Source organism: Somniosus microcephalus, chromosome 2, assembly GCF_052327205.1.
Source record: "Somniosus microcephalus isolate GS21.2 chromosome 2, FLI_Smic_1.0, whole genome shotgun sequence".
Taxonomy (NCBI): domain Eukaryota; kingdom Metazoa; phylum Chordata; class Chondrichthyes; order Squaliformes; family Somniosidae; genus Somniosus; species Somniosus microcephalus.
In genome coordinates, this window is record NC_140988.1 from 336,192,779 (window position 1) to 336,205,278 (window position 12,500).

General features: G+C 44.2%; 1 non-coding gene and 1 pseudogene across 2 annotated transcripts in view; both read right to left on the reverse strand.

The window, feature by feature from the left end:
• Positions 1 to 5,725: 5,725 nt before the first annotated feature.
• LOC147123612 (elongation factor 2-like) overlaps positions 5,726 to 12,500 on the reverse strand; it is a 35,226-nt pseudogene continuing 28,451 nt past the window's right edge. The window contains exons 14-16 of the transcript XR_015073476.1: positions 11,452 to 11,629; positions 11,041 to 11,080; positions 5,726 to 6,154 (exon numbers count right to left, since the gene is read on the reverse strand). The product of XR_015073476.1 is annotated as an elongation factor 2-like (transcript). The remainder of the gene's footprint in view (positions 6,155 to 11,040; positions 11,081 to 11,451; positions 11,630 to 12,500) is intronic.
• On the reverse strand, positions 12,246 to 12,379 carry LOC147123613 (small nucleolar RNA SNORA5). The gene has a single exon (XR_015075156.1). It is a non-coding gene; the product is annotated as a small nucleolar RNA SNORA5 (small nucleolar RNA).

Below are 12,500 nucleotides of genomic sequence, written 5' to 3' on the forward strand. Positions count from 1 at the left end.
CTAGCCTATCCAATCTTTCCTCGTAGCTAAAATTCTCCAGACCTGGCAACATCATTGTAAATCTCCTCTGTACTCGGTGCATCTCTGCCTTGATGAGCGGCATCCGCAAAGCCACATGTGTGCAGTCGATGGCGCCCTACACCATGGGGAAGCCCGATATCGTGGCAAAGCTACGTGGGCGCTCCTCCTGAAGACAATGAAGCCCCTTCTCCTAGAGTACAGAGCCTCTATGACCTCCCGGATGCAGCGATGGACACCGAACTGCGAGATGTTTGCTATGTCGCCTGTTCCAGCCTGGAAGGATCTGCTGATGAGAAAATTCAGGGCCACGGTCACCTTGTGGGCCACTGGCAGTGCCGTCGTCGCCCTACTGTGAGGCTGCAGGTCTGGTTCCAAGAGGTGGCGAGTTCTGTGCCCACCTCCTTGGTGAAGCAGAGCCGCTGAATACACTGATCCTGGCTTAGGTGCAGGTAGGAGAAGGGCTCACTGAAGACCCTAGGTGGGTAAGGCCTCTTGCTGAGAGCCGTCCTCCACCTCCTCCCTCTGCGAGCAGCTAGTCTTTGCTGCCTCTGCTCCATCTCCCTGTCATGCTGCAGCGCGAGGGTGACTGCAAGTATAGCCCCCATAACTGAGAGCATGTGGTGTAGTTCGAGGCCTCCTAGTTGCAGCCAACGTCTTCCCAATGTCCAGCAGCACTCCCTGCACACTTTAACATTATAAATGTCATTCAGCAAGCCAGCGGTCTGCACAGAGCCTGGACACTGCCCTGAAGAACTCTTACAGCGATGTCCTGGGGCTGTGATGATTGATCTCCAAACACCACAACCATCTTCCTTTGTACTAGGTAGGACTCCAGCCAGTGGAGAGTTTGCCCCCCAATTCCTGCAGGAGTTCCTCAGGGCAGTGTCCTAGGCCCAACCATCTTTAGCTGCTTCAATGACCTTCCGTCCATCATAAGGTCAGAAGTGGGGCGGTTCGCTGATGACTGCAGTGTTCAGTGCCATTCGCAACTCCTCAGATAATGAAGCAGTTCATGCCTGCATGCAGCAAGACCTGGATGACATTCAGGCTTGGGCTGATAAGTGGCAGGTAACATTCACGCCACACAAGTGCCAGGCAATGACTATCTCCAAAACACGAGCTTCTAACCACCGCCCCATAACATTCAACGGCATTACCATCGCCGAATCCCCCAACATTAATATCCTGGGGGTCACCATTGACCAGAAACTTAACTAGACCAACCACATAAATACTGTGGCAAAAAGAACAGGTCACAGGCTGGGTATTCTGCGGTGAGTGTCTTACCACCTAACTCCCCAAAGCCTTTCCGTCATCTACAAGGCACAAGTCAGGAGTGTGATGGAATACCCTCCACTTGCCTGGATGAGCGCAGCTCCAACAACACTCAAGAAGATCAACACCATCCAAGACAAAGCAGCCTGCTTGATTGACACTGCATCCACCACCTTAAACATTCACTCCCTCCACTACCGGTGTACCGTGGCTGCAGTGTGTACCATCTACAAGATGCACTGCAACAACTTGCCAAGGCTTCTCCGGCAGCACCTCCCAAATCCGCGACCTCTTCCACCTAACAACACTGTGGAGGAGGAATTCTTGGAGTGTATACGGGATGGTTTCCTGGACCAATATGTCGAGGAACCAACTAGAGATCAGGCCATCTTAGACTGGGTATTATGTAATGAGGAAGGATTAGTTAGCAATCTTGTTGTGCGAGGCCCCTTGGGGCAGAGTGATCATAGTATGATAGAATTCTTCATGAAGATGGAGAGTGAAGTATTTGACTCAGAGATTAGGGTCCTGAATTTAAATAAAGGAAACTACGATGGTATGAGGTGCGAGTTGGGTAGGATGGATTGGGGAAGGTTACTTAAAGGGTTGACGGTGGATAGGCAATGGCAAACATTTAAAGATCGCATGGATGAACTACAGTATTTGTTCATCCCTGTTTGGCATAAAAATAAAACAAAAAAGTTGACTCAACCGTGGCTAACAAGGGAAATTAAGGATAGCATAAGATCCAAGGAGAGGACACATAAATTGACCAGAAAAAGCAGCAAACCTGAGGATTGGGAGCAGTTTAGGATTTAGCAAAGGAGGGCAAAGGGATTAATTAAGAGGGGGGAAATAGAATATGAGAGTAAGCTTGCAGGGAACATAAAAACTGACTCTAAAAGCTTCTATAGATATGTGAAGAGAAAAAGATTGGTGAAGTCAAGCATAGGTCCCTTGCAGTCAGAATCGGGAATTTATAATGGGGAACAAAGAAATGGCAGACCAATTAAATACATACATTGGTTCTGTCTTCACAAAAGAGGACACAAATAACCTCCCAGAGATGTCAGGGAACATAGGGTCTAATGAGAGGGAGGAACTGAATGAAATCAGTATTTGTAGGGAAATGGTGTTAGGGAAATTGACGGGATTGAAGGCCGATAAATCCCCAGGGCCTGATAATCTACATCCTAGGGTACTTAAGGAAGTGGCCCGAGAAATAGTAGATGCATTGCTGGTCATCTTCCAAAATTCTATAGACTCCGGAACAGTACCCATGGATTGGAGGGTAGCTAATGTTACCCCACTATTCAAAAAAGGTGGTAGAGAGAAAACGGGGGATTATAGACCGATAAGCATGACATCGGTAGTGGGGAAAATGCGAGAGTCCATTATAAAAGATGTAATAGCAGAGCACTTCGAAAACAGTGACCGGATCGGACAAAGTCAACATGGATTTACAAAAGGTAAATCCTGCTTGACTAATCTACTGGAATTTTTTGAGGATGTAACTGGTAGAATAGATATGGAGAACCAGTGGATGTGGTGTATTTGGACTTACAGAAGGCTTTCGATAAGGTCCCGCATAAGAGATTAGCGTGTAAAGTTAAAGCACAAGGGATTGGGGCAAGGTACTGACTTGGATAGAGAACTGGTTGGCAGACAGGAAGCAAAGAGTTGGAATAAACATGTCTTTTTCCGAGTGGCAGGCAGTGACTGGTGGGGTACCGCAGGGATCGGTGCTAGGACCCCAGCTATTCACAATATGTATTAATGATCTAGACGAGGGAACTAGATGTAATATCTCCAAGTTTGCAGACGACACAAAGCTGGGTGGGCGTGTGTGCTGTGAGGAGGATGCCGAGAAACTCCAGTATGATTTGGACAGGTTGGGTGATTGGGCAGATGCAGTATAATGTGGATAAATGCGAGGTTATCCACTTTGGTGGCAGAAACAGGAAGGCAGATTATTATCTGAATGGCAGTAGATTGGGAGAAGGGGAAGTGCAACGAGACCTGGGTGTCCTTGTGCACCAGTTGCTGAAGGTAAGCATGCAGGTGCAGCACGCGGTTAAGAAGGCAAATGGTATGTTGGCCTTCATAGCGAGAGGATTTGAGTACAGGAACAATGATGTCTTGCTGCAGTTGTACAGGACCTTGGTGAGACCACACTTTGAGTATTGTGTGCAGTTTTGGTCGCCTTATCTGAGGAAGGATGTTCTTGTCATGGAGGGAGTGCAGTGAAGATTCACCAGACTGATACCTGGGATGGCAGAAATCGTCCTAAATCCAAGGAGCCCTTGAATTAAAACTTGAAGAGTAAAGTTAAAACTAGAGGCCATCAAGATGGTCACCAAGAAATCAAATGGAGAATTCAGGAGAGGCTTCTTTACCCAGAGTGCTGAGAATGTGGAACTCGCTACCACAGGTGGTTGAAGCGACTGGTATAGATGCATTTAAGGGGAGGCTAGATAATATGAGGGAGAAGGGAATAGAGGGTTACGCTGGTAGAGTTAGATGAGGAGGCTTGAGTGGAGCATAAATGCCAGCATAGACTGGTTGGGCCGAATGGCCTGTTTCTGTGCTGTATATCCTATGTGGAGAAATGTGAAGTTATCCACTTTGGTAGTAAAAATAGAAAAGCAGAGTATTTTTTGAATGGAGATTGCAAAATGTTGGTGTTCAGAGTGACTTGGGTGTCATTGTACAAGAATCACAAAGTTAACATGCAGGTATAGCAATTAGGAAAGCAAATCGTATGTTGGCCTTTATTATAAGAGGATTTGAGTATAAGTAAAGACGTCTTACTGCAATTATATAGGGCCCTGGTGAGACCACACCTGGAGTATTGTGTATAGTTTTGGTTTCCTTACCTAAGGAAGGATATACTTGCCATAGAGGGAGTGCAACAACAGTTCACCAGACTGGTTCCTGGGATGGGGGGGATTGTCCTCTCAGGAGAGATTGAGTAGACTAGGCCTATATTCTGGAGTTTAGAAGAATGAGAGGTGATCGCATTGAAACATACAAAATTCTTACAAGGCTTGACAGTGTAGATGCAGGGAGGATGTTTCCCCTTGCTGGGGAGTCTAGAACCAGGGCTCATAGTTTCAGAATAAGGGGTAGGCCATTTAGGACTGAGATGAGAAATGTGTTCACTGAAGGTGGTGAATCTTTGGAATTCTCTGGAGGCTCAGTCGTTGAGTATATTCAAGACAGAGATTGATAGATTTTTGGATATTAAGGGAATCAAGGGATATGGGGATAGACCAGGAAAGTGGAATTGAGGTAGATTAGCCATGATCTTATTGAATGGCAGAGCAGGCTTGAGCGGCCAAATGGCCACCTACGGCTCCTATTTCTTATGTTAAAGTCTGCCAGTACAAGAGAAATAATCAACTTATCTGCAAGTTGGATGTATCCCTTTAAATAGTGCTGGTGGGGGATCCCCCGTGCAGCCGAACAGTCAGCTGTGCCTGTTTTGAGAGGGAGTTGACTGAAACGACAACATCGAAAATAGGTCATGCATCAAATCAGTGTTACATGCTGACTGACGTAACAATCTGCCTAGTTTGCATCCTGCCCACACTTTAGCCCTCACCAAGATGGTGACCAGCACAGGCTATGCTAGAAGTGGGCAGCTGCCATTTTTCTCAACCTGCCTCAACTGCCAGCACTAAGGTGCTGAATTTCACTGTGTCCATACTTTACACCTCTAACCATGAAAGAAACGAGAGGAAAAATGTTTAATGTTTAAAGCTTTTTAAAAATAATTGGTTTAGGAGCCTTAACCTGGTTGGGATGCTTTAGCTATGTAATCCAGGTCAGCTAAGTGTAAATTTTATTGTATTTATTGATGTGATGTTGTATCTGACATCACTGTTAATGAAGCAACCTTTATGGCTGAATAAAAGTTTAACCATACTTATCTGACTCCTGTGCCTTATTGTGAGGGAGATCCATGGAGAGATATGCTTGCACCTGGATAACCTTCAATTCACCATCTGCAATCCTAGACTGTTGTATAAGTTTTCACTCAATTAACTATAAACTGTCCTGTCACTTCTGGGAATCCAATCTATTCTGTTGCTACAAGTCTCTATCACTGCTAGCCATTATGGTTTCAAGTCTCAAAGCAGGCAAGAGTTCCCCGCACACAATTGCCTATGCTCGACCCTAAATCAGCAATCTGACTGAGAAGGTATTGCAATGAGTGTAAATGTCATACAGATGCATTATGGGCAATCTTCAGAGGTCAGGATTAAGACAAGTGTGTGTTCAGGGAACTTTATTCTGCAACTAGTTTGTCCTATTTTGACTTGCAAGTGTTTGAGAAGGACACTGATTCAAACAAGTGGGAACATGAACTATCAAAGCTCTCAAAATACAGTGGTGCGAGGAAGATAATTCACCAACACGCAACACATAGCTTGAATGGGTTTTATTGTACTCTTTGGTTAATTTTTTTTGTTTCATGATGAAATTTTAAGCCACAGATGTTAAAATATGTTCCATATTGATTAGTCCCTCTTGGATCTTTACTTTTTTCTTTTATTAAAACCTGGGTTGCATTTCTGCTCTTCTTGGTGTGTAATGATTTGAAGATTAAGTGCTAATGTAGGCAAGACAAATACAATATACAAGATGCAGACAACGTTTTTACAATTTGTCCAAGAAGTTGTCCAGGGCTGGGACACCCTCCTTCAGGCCCTTACGTTTGCAGGTCTCTGCTATGACCTGGCAAGGGTGTGAGGTTGCTTCAAAAAGGGGTCTCCAGGTAGGATCTGCCAGTGATCGAAGACACACTGAGGGAAGGCCTGGCCACCGGTGTTGGACCTCAACTCAGCTGTAAAACCTGATTAGAAATGACAAAAATAAATAAATCTCCTGGTAATCCGCTTGAAATGAGCTAAACATCTCTATCATTCAATTACATAATATGAACAAGTACCTTCGCACCCCTTATTTTCAGAAAAATTACCACCCCCTCCCCATCTTACTCAGTTTTCTGCTCACTGACTAACACTAGGGTGTCAGTTTCAGTTACAAGCCACCTTCCAGATCCTTACTCAAGTGGTCATTCTGTGTTTGAGCCAAGTATTCACTGGTTATTTGATCAGGTGCAAGGGTGAGGTTTAACAAGAGAGGCCAATCACCTCTTCACTTGATGTTCAAACACTAACTTTCTGGCAAGGGTCACCTAATCAGGATCCAGATCCTTGTCTAACTCTTTCTCTCTTCCCCACCATCCTCCCACCTAACTCAGTACCAGGGACAAAACTTGGCATCTTTCTGGTACACAAGGCTCAGTACCACAACTATACCAGGCAGTGCCTTTGATCATTACATCCACCAGACTGGCCATGGAATTAGAAGCATAACCAAATAATGTAGACAGACAACTGCATATAAGAAAGGAAGTCTCACAAATTTAATGTTACTGGTTTTTGTAAGCTGTACATTAGTCTGTGCACATTATTTTCTCTGCAATTAGAGGAACACAGGAGCAGGCCATTCAATTAGAGCAAGACTGATCTGTAGCTCAACTCTATCCACCTTTCCTTCAAATCCCATGATACACTTACCCAATAAAAATCTATCTTAAATTTCAATTGACCTAGTATCCACAACCTTTGTGGGGGGAGGTGGAGGGGACTAGGGGCAGATTTTCACTACATTGCAAAAAAAGTGCTTCCTGATTGCACTTCTGCATAGCCCAGCTCTCATTCTGGATTTCAAGCAAGTAAAATGATAGCTACTGCAAGATGGCAAGTCTCATGTCACAAGTCTTTTCAAATGGACTCGAATAACTTCTCCACACACTATGCAAATTATCAACCACAGTATCAGTGATACTGCTTTAACCTTTAAATGTCACAAAAGTCTTTCAAAATGCCATGCAGAAGACAATACATGAGCTAGAACGGCCTCCCAGGCTCAAGGCTCAGCCATTTTGGTCTTTTATATATAACCAATACCACTAGTTCCCACCAACTAGTGGGAAAAATATGGAGGAGCAAATTTGCAGAGAAATTACAGAGGTACAAGAAATATAGAGTAGTGATAATGGGGGACTTCAACTATCCTAATATAGACTGGGATTGTAATACAGGTTGACTATCCCTTATCCAAAAACCTTGGGACCAGCTGTGTTTCGGTTTTCGGATTTCAGAAGGTATTATTTCAGACTGGGAAACTCTGAACATTAAATTACAGGAAACTGGTTTATCCGGAGGTTGTATGTCTGGAAACCTTGATCTAACGGCAGAAATCAGCAGCCGTTTTGGGTAGGTTTTTTTTCTTCTCCTAGCATTCTTTTCACAGGCAGGCTCTGGAAAGCGTCTCTGTAGCTTAGCAACATCTTCAGAGATGCTTCCAAGCCACGGGCCGAGTGTTTACAAGCTGTTGCTGAGCAACAGTGTTTGTTGTCAGATATGGCAGGCTCTGGAAAGAGTCTCTGTAGCTTAGCAACAGCTTCAGAGACGCTTCCAAGCCACGGGCCAAGTGTTTACAAGCTGTTGCTGAGCAACAGTGTTTGTTGCCAGATACGGAGATGAAAACCTTCGTGTCTGACAACATTAGCGCTGGTCTATCCGGAAGTTTGGATAGAACGGCAGCATATCGGACGGGCCGCTGTATTGTTGGGTTCACTCTCCCGGTACCTCCTTCACACTGCCCGGCTCGGCCTGCAATCTCCTACCCAGGAGGGAACTCTGTGACCCTCTGCCCTGCTCACAGGGAAAGGCAGAGCTCCCTCAGTCACACTTAGGCCGGCGTGTCGACAATCTGCAGGAATTCTTGTTCTGGGCCCTGGAGGACCACTCCTGTCATGTTTTGCGCCACTCGGGTCAGGTCGTGCGCACGACTTACGCTGAACGAAAAAACTTGAGGTTTTTGGAAGTTCGGATAAAGGATAGTCTACCTGTAGTATAAAGGGCAGGGTGGGGGAAGAATTTCTGAAGTGTGCGCAGGAGAACTTTCTTGATCAGTACGTTTCTGGCCCAACGAGGAAGGAGGCTGGATCTGGTTCTGGGGAATGAGGTAGGTCAAGTGGCACAGTAGGTGAACATTTGGGGAAGAGTGATCATAGCATCATAAGGTTTAGATTAGCTATGGAAAAGGACAGAGTTATCTAGAGTAAAAATACTTAATTGGAGGAAGGCAAATTTCAGTGGTATGAGAATGGATCTGGCCCGGGTAAATTGGAATCAAAGATTGGCAGGCAAAACTGTAGTGGAACAACGGGCTGCCTTTAATAAAGAGGAAATAGTTCAGGTACAGTCGAGGTACATTCCCACTAGGGGGAAAGGTAGGGCAACTAAAGTCAGAGCTCCGTGGATGACAAAACAGATAGAGAGTAAGATGAAGCAGATAGAGAGTAAGATGAAGCAGAAAGAGAGCACATATGACAGATGTCAGGTTGAGAATACAAGTGAGAATCAGGCTGAATATAGAAAGTTCAGAGCAGAAGTGAAGAAGAAAATAAATGGAGCAAAGAGAGGGTATGAAAATAGAATGGCAGCGAACATAAAAAGGTAATCCAAAAGTCTTCTACAGGCATATAAATAGTAAACTGGTAGTAAGAAGAGGGGTGGGGCCAATTAGGGACCAAAAAGGAGACCTACGCATGGAGGCAGAGGGTATGGCTGAGGTACTAAACGAGTTCTTTGCATCTGTCTTCACCAAGGAAGAAGATGCTGTCATAGACATAGTGAAGGAGGAGGTAGAGGTGATACTGGATGGGATAAGAATTGATAAAGACAAGGTACTAGAAAGGCTGGCTCTACTTAAACTAGATAAGTCACCAGGATTGGATGGGATGCATCCTAGGACGCCGAGGGAAGTGAAGGAGGAAATCGCGGAGGTACTGGCAATAATCTTTCAATCCTCCTTAGAAATGGACTGGAGAATTGCAAATGTTACACCCTTGCTCAAAAAAGGGTGAAAAGATAAACCCAGCAACTATAGGCCGGTCAGTTTAACCTCGGTAGTGGGGAAGCGTTTAGAAACAATAATCAGGGACAAAATTAACAGTCACTTGGACAAGTGTGGATTAATTAAGGAAAGCCAGCACAAATTTGTTAAAAGCAAATCATGTTTAACCAACTCGATCGAGTTTTTTAATGAGGTAACAGAGAGGGTTGATGAGGGCAATGTGGTTGATGTAGGGTACATGGATTTCCAAAAGGCATTCGACAAAGTGCCACATAATAGGCTTGCCAGCAAAGTTGAAGCCCATGGAATAAAAGGGTCAGTGGCAGCATGGATGCGAAATTGGCTAAGTGACAGGAAACAGAGTAGCGGTGAACGGTTGTTTTTCGGACTGGAGGAAGGTACACAGTGGGGTTCCACAGGGGTCAGTACTAGGACCACTGCTTTTCTTGATATATATTAATGACTTAGATGTAGGTGTACAGGGCACAATTTCAAATTTTGCAGATGTCACAAAACTTGGAAGTATAGGGAACAGTGAGGAGGATAGTGATAGGATAGTGATAGGCTAGTGGAATGGGCGGACACGTGGCAGATGAAACTTAACGCAGAAAAATGCAAAGTGATACATTTTGGTAGAAAGAATGACGAGAGGAAATATAAAGGGTACAATCCTAAAGGGGTGCATGAACAGAGAGACTCAAAGGTATATGTGCACAAATCGTTGAAGGTGGCAGTGCAGGTTGAGAAAGTGTTTAAAAAAGCTCATGGAATCCTGGGCTTCATGAATAGAGGTATAGAGTATAAAAGTGTGGAAATTATGAATCACCTGCATAAAACACTGATTCGGCCTCAACTGGAGTAGTGTGTCCAATTCTGGGCACCGCACATTAGGAAGGATGTCAAGGCCTTAGAGAGGGTGCAGAAAAGATTTACGAGAATGATTCCAGAGAATCATTGACTCCAGCACGTGAGTGCAAAAGACAAGGCTGAAGAGTTTGCAACCAACTTCAGCCAGAACTGCCAAGCGGATGATCCATATTGGCCTACTCCTCATGTTCCCACCATCACAGAAGCCATTCTTCAGCCAATTCGATTCACTCCACGTGGTATCAAGAAACGGCTGAGTGCACTGGATACAGCAAAGGCTATGGGCCCTGACAACATCCCGGCTATCGTGCTGAAGACTTGTGCTCCAGAACTAGCTGCGCCCCTAGCCAAGCTGTTCCAGTACAGCTACAACACTGGCATCTATCCGACAATGTGGAAAACTGCCCAGGTATGTCCTGTCCACAAAAAGCAGGGCAAATCCAACCCGGCCAATTACCACCCCATCAGTCTACTCTCAATCATCAGCAAAGTGATGGAAGGTGTCATCGACAGTGCTATCAGGCGGCACTTACTCACCAATAACCTGCTCACTCATGCCCAGTTTGGGTTCCGCCAAGACCACTCGGCTCCCGACCTCATTACAGCCTTGGTCCAAACATGGAGTCCGGAGGGCTGTAAAGTGCCTAATCAAAAGATGAGGTGCTGTTCCTCGAGCTTCATTGGTAGGAAGCCGAGGACAGAGCGGGGCAGAGAATTAAAATGGCAAATGACGAAGTTCAGGATCATGCAAGGTGATCATCCAATCTACTTTTGGTCTCCACAATGGAGAGAAGACTGCATTGTGAGCAGCGAATACAGTATACTAAATTGAAAGTACAAGTAAATTGCTGTTTCACCTGGAAGGAATATTTGGGCCCTGGATGGTGAGAAGGGAGGAGGTGAAAGAGCAGGTGTTGCATCTCCTGCACTTGCATTTGCCTTTTGCACAAGATATTTCTGCCCATTTTAGCTCAATCACCTAAAGGAATTAAATAGAATATCTTGAATCCCATCAAGTCTGCTACTTTTAAAATAATTTCAATAGATGAACAAGTAATGTAATTGATGGTACAATGCATTCAATTCAACAAAGCATTTCATGTCTCAAGTTTGCTATTCTGTGGAATGTCTTCTTCGCAGCTGATTTGATAGCAAAAGTAGTACAGATACCACAATTACTGTGCAAACCACTACCAATCAAGTAAATGAAAAGCTTCCACAAGATACTGAATTTTAATGATTAGTGATGTGTTTGTTCTCTATTTTGGGTTTTAGGTTGTCCACTATCTCAATGTATATAGAAAGGCATTTGCAACTATACTGATTTAGTTCCTGGAGGAGGGATCTTACCTGGATTTCTACCAGGTAGATGGGCTCCATAATTCTTGGTTGTGCAGTCAGTACACAGGCATACTCTCCTGGCTGTTGGGATAATCTGGCCACCACCACGGTGGATGGCATCAGCATGCAACGTCACGTCATGGATGTTGAACCTTGAAGCACACATATTTTCATCGCACAGAACGCCCTAGAAAACAGTTCATGTTACACAAGAAAAATACACTAGAGGCCCAGACTCCTGCTGCAGAACTCGAATCATTCAGCCACTCAGGAGATTACACATGTTTTAAATACAATACATACTGCATGTTGTAGTTTGACAGAAACATGAAAAATGCTCCCTCCAGACACAACTCAAGCTCAGAGGAAAGAATCTACAACTGTACTGATGGATATTTTTGGTAATTTATAATCCATTATAGTTGGGTAAAGATTTTTTTTTTTTTTTAAAACCCACAGAAATCTAGTTCTCTTTCCAAACAATTCCAGAGCCAGTGGGTATAATTCATTTTTGATATGTCTCAAACAATAACCCCGGCTGAGGAAGCTAAGAATTGAAATCTACATAATAAGAAGTGTACAAATGGGCATTTTCACAACTAGGTATAATGTGAAAATATCCTCAACTGATCATCACACTTTACTGAATTGGTTTGTGAAGTTAGAACCATCCCAAAAAGTGCCAGAAATGAATACTTCCATTTTCAGGGAGTGAAATGGGAAGAGTTCTCTTGCCAAGTTAAATTGTTAGAAGACTGACAAGCTGGACCCAGATTTAACAAATTTATTTTAAAATCCTAATATTTTGTTTGTAGCATATTATCATCCTCCATGTTCACAAGTCAGCACAGAGGCCCATGAGCTACATGTTTACTCTCAGCAGCCATTTTGGAGTGTAGACTATCACAGAGAATACACGGAAGTATACACGACTGCGTGGTCAGAATTTTAACCCACCCAGTACCCATTTCAATCTCCTCCATTTCTCACTGTCAAATGTGAAAATAAATTGTAACCCCAAATCTAGCTTCAGTTTATATTCTCCATTACAGTAACTT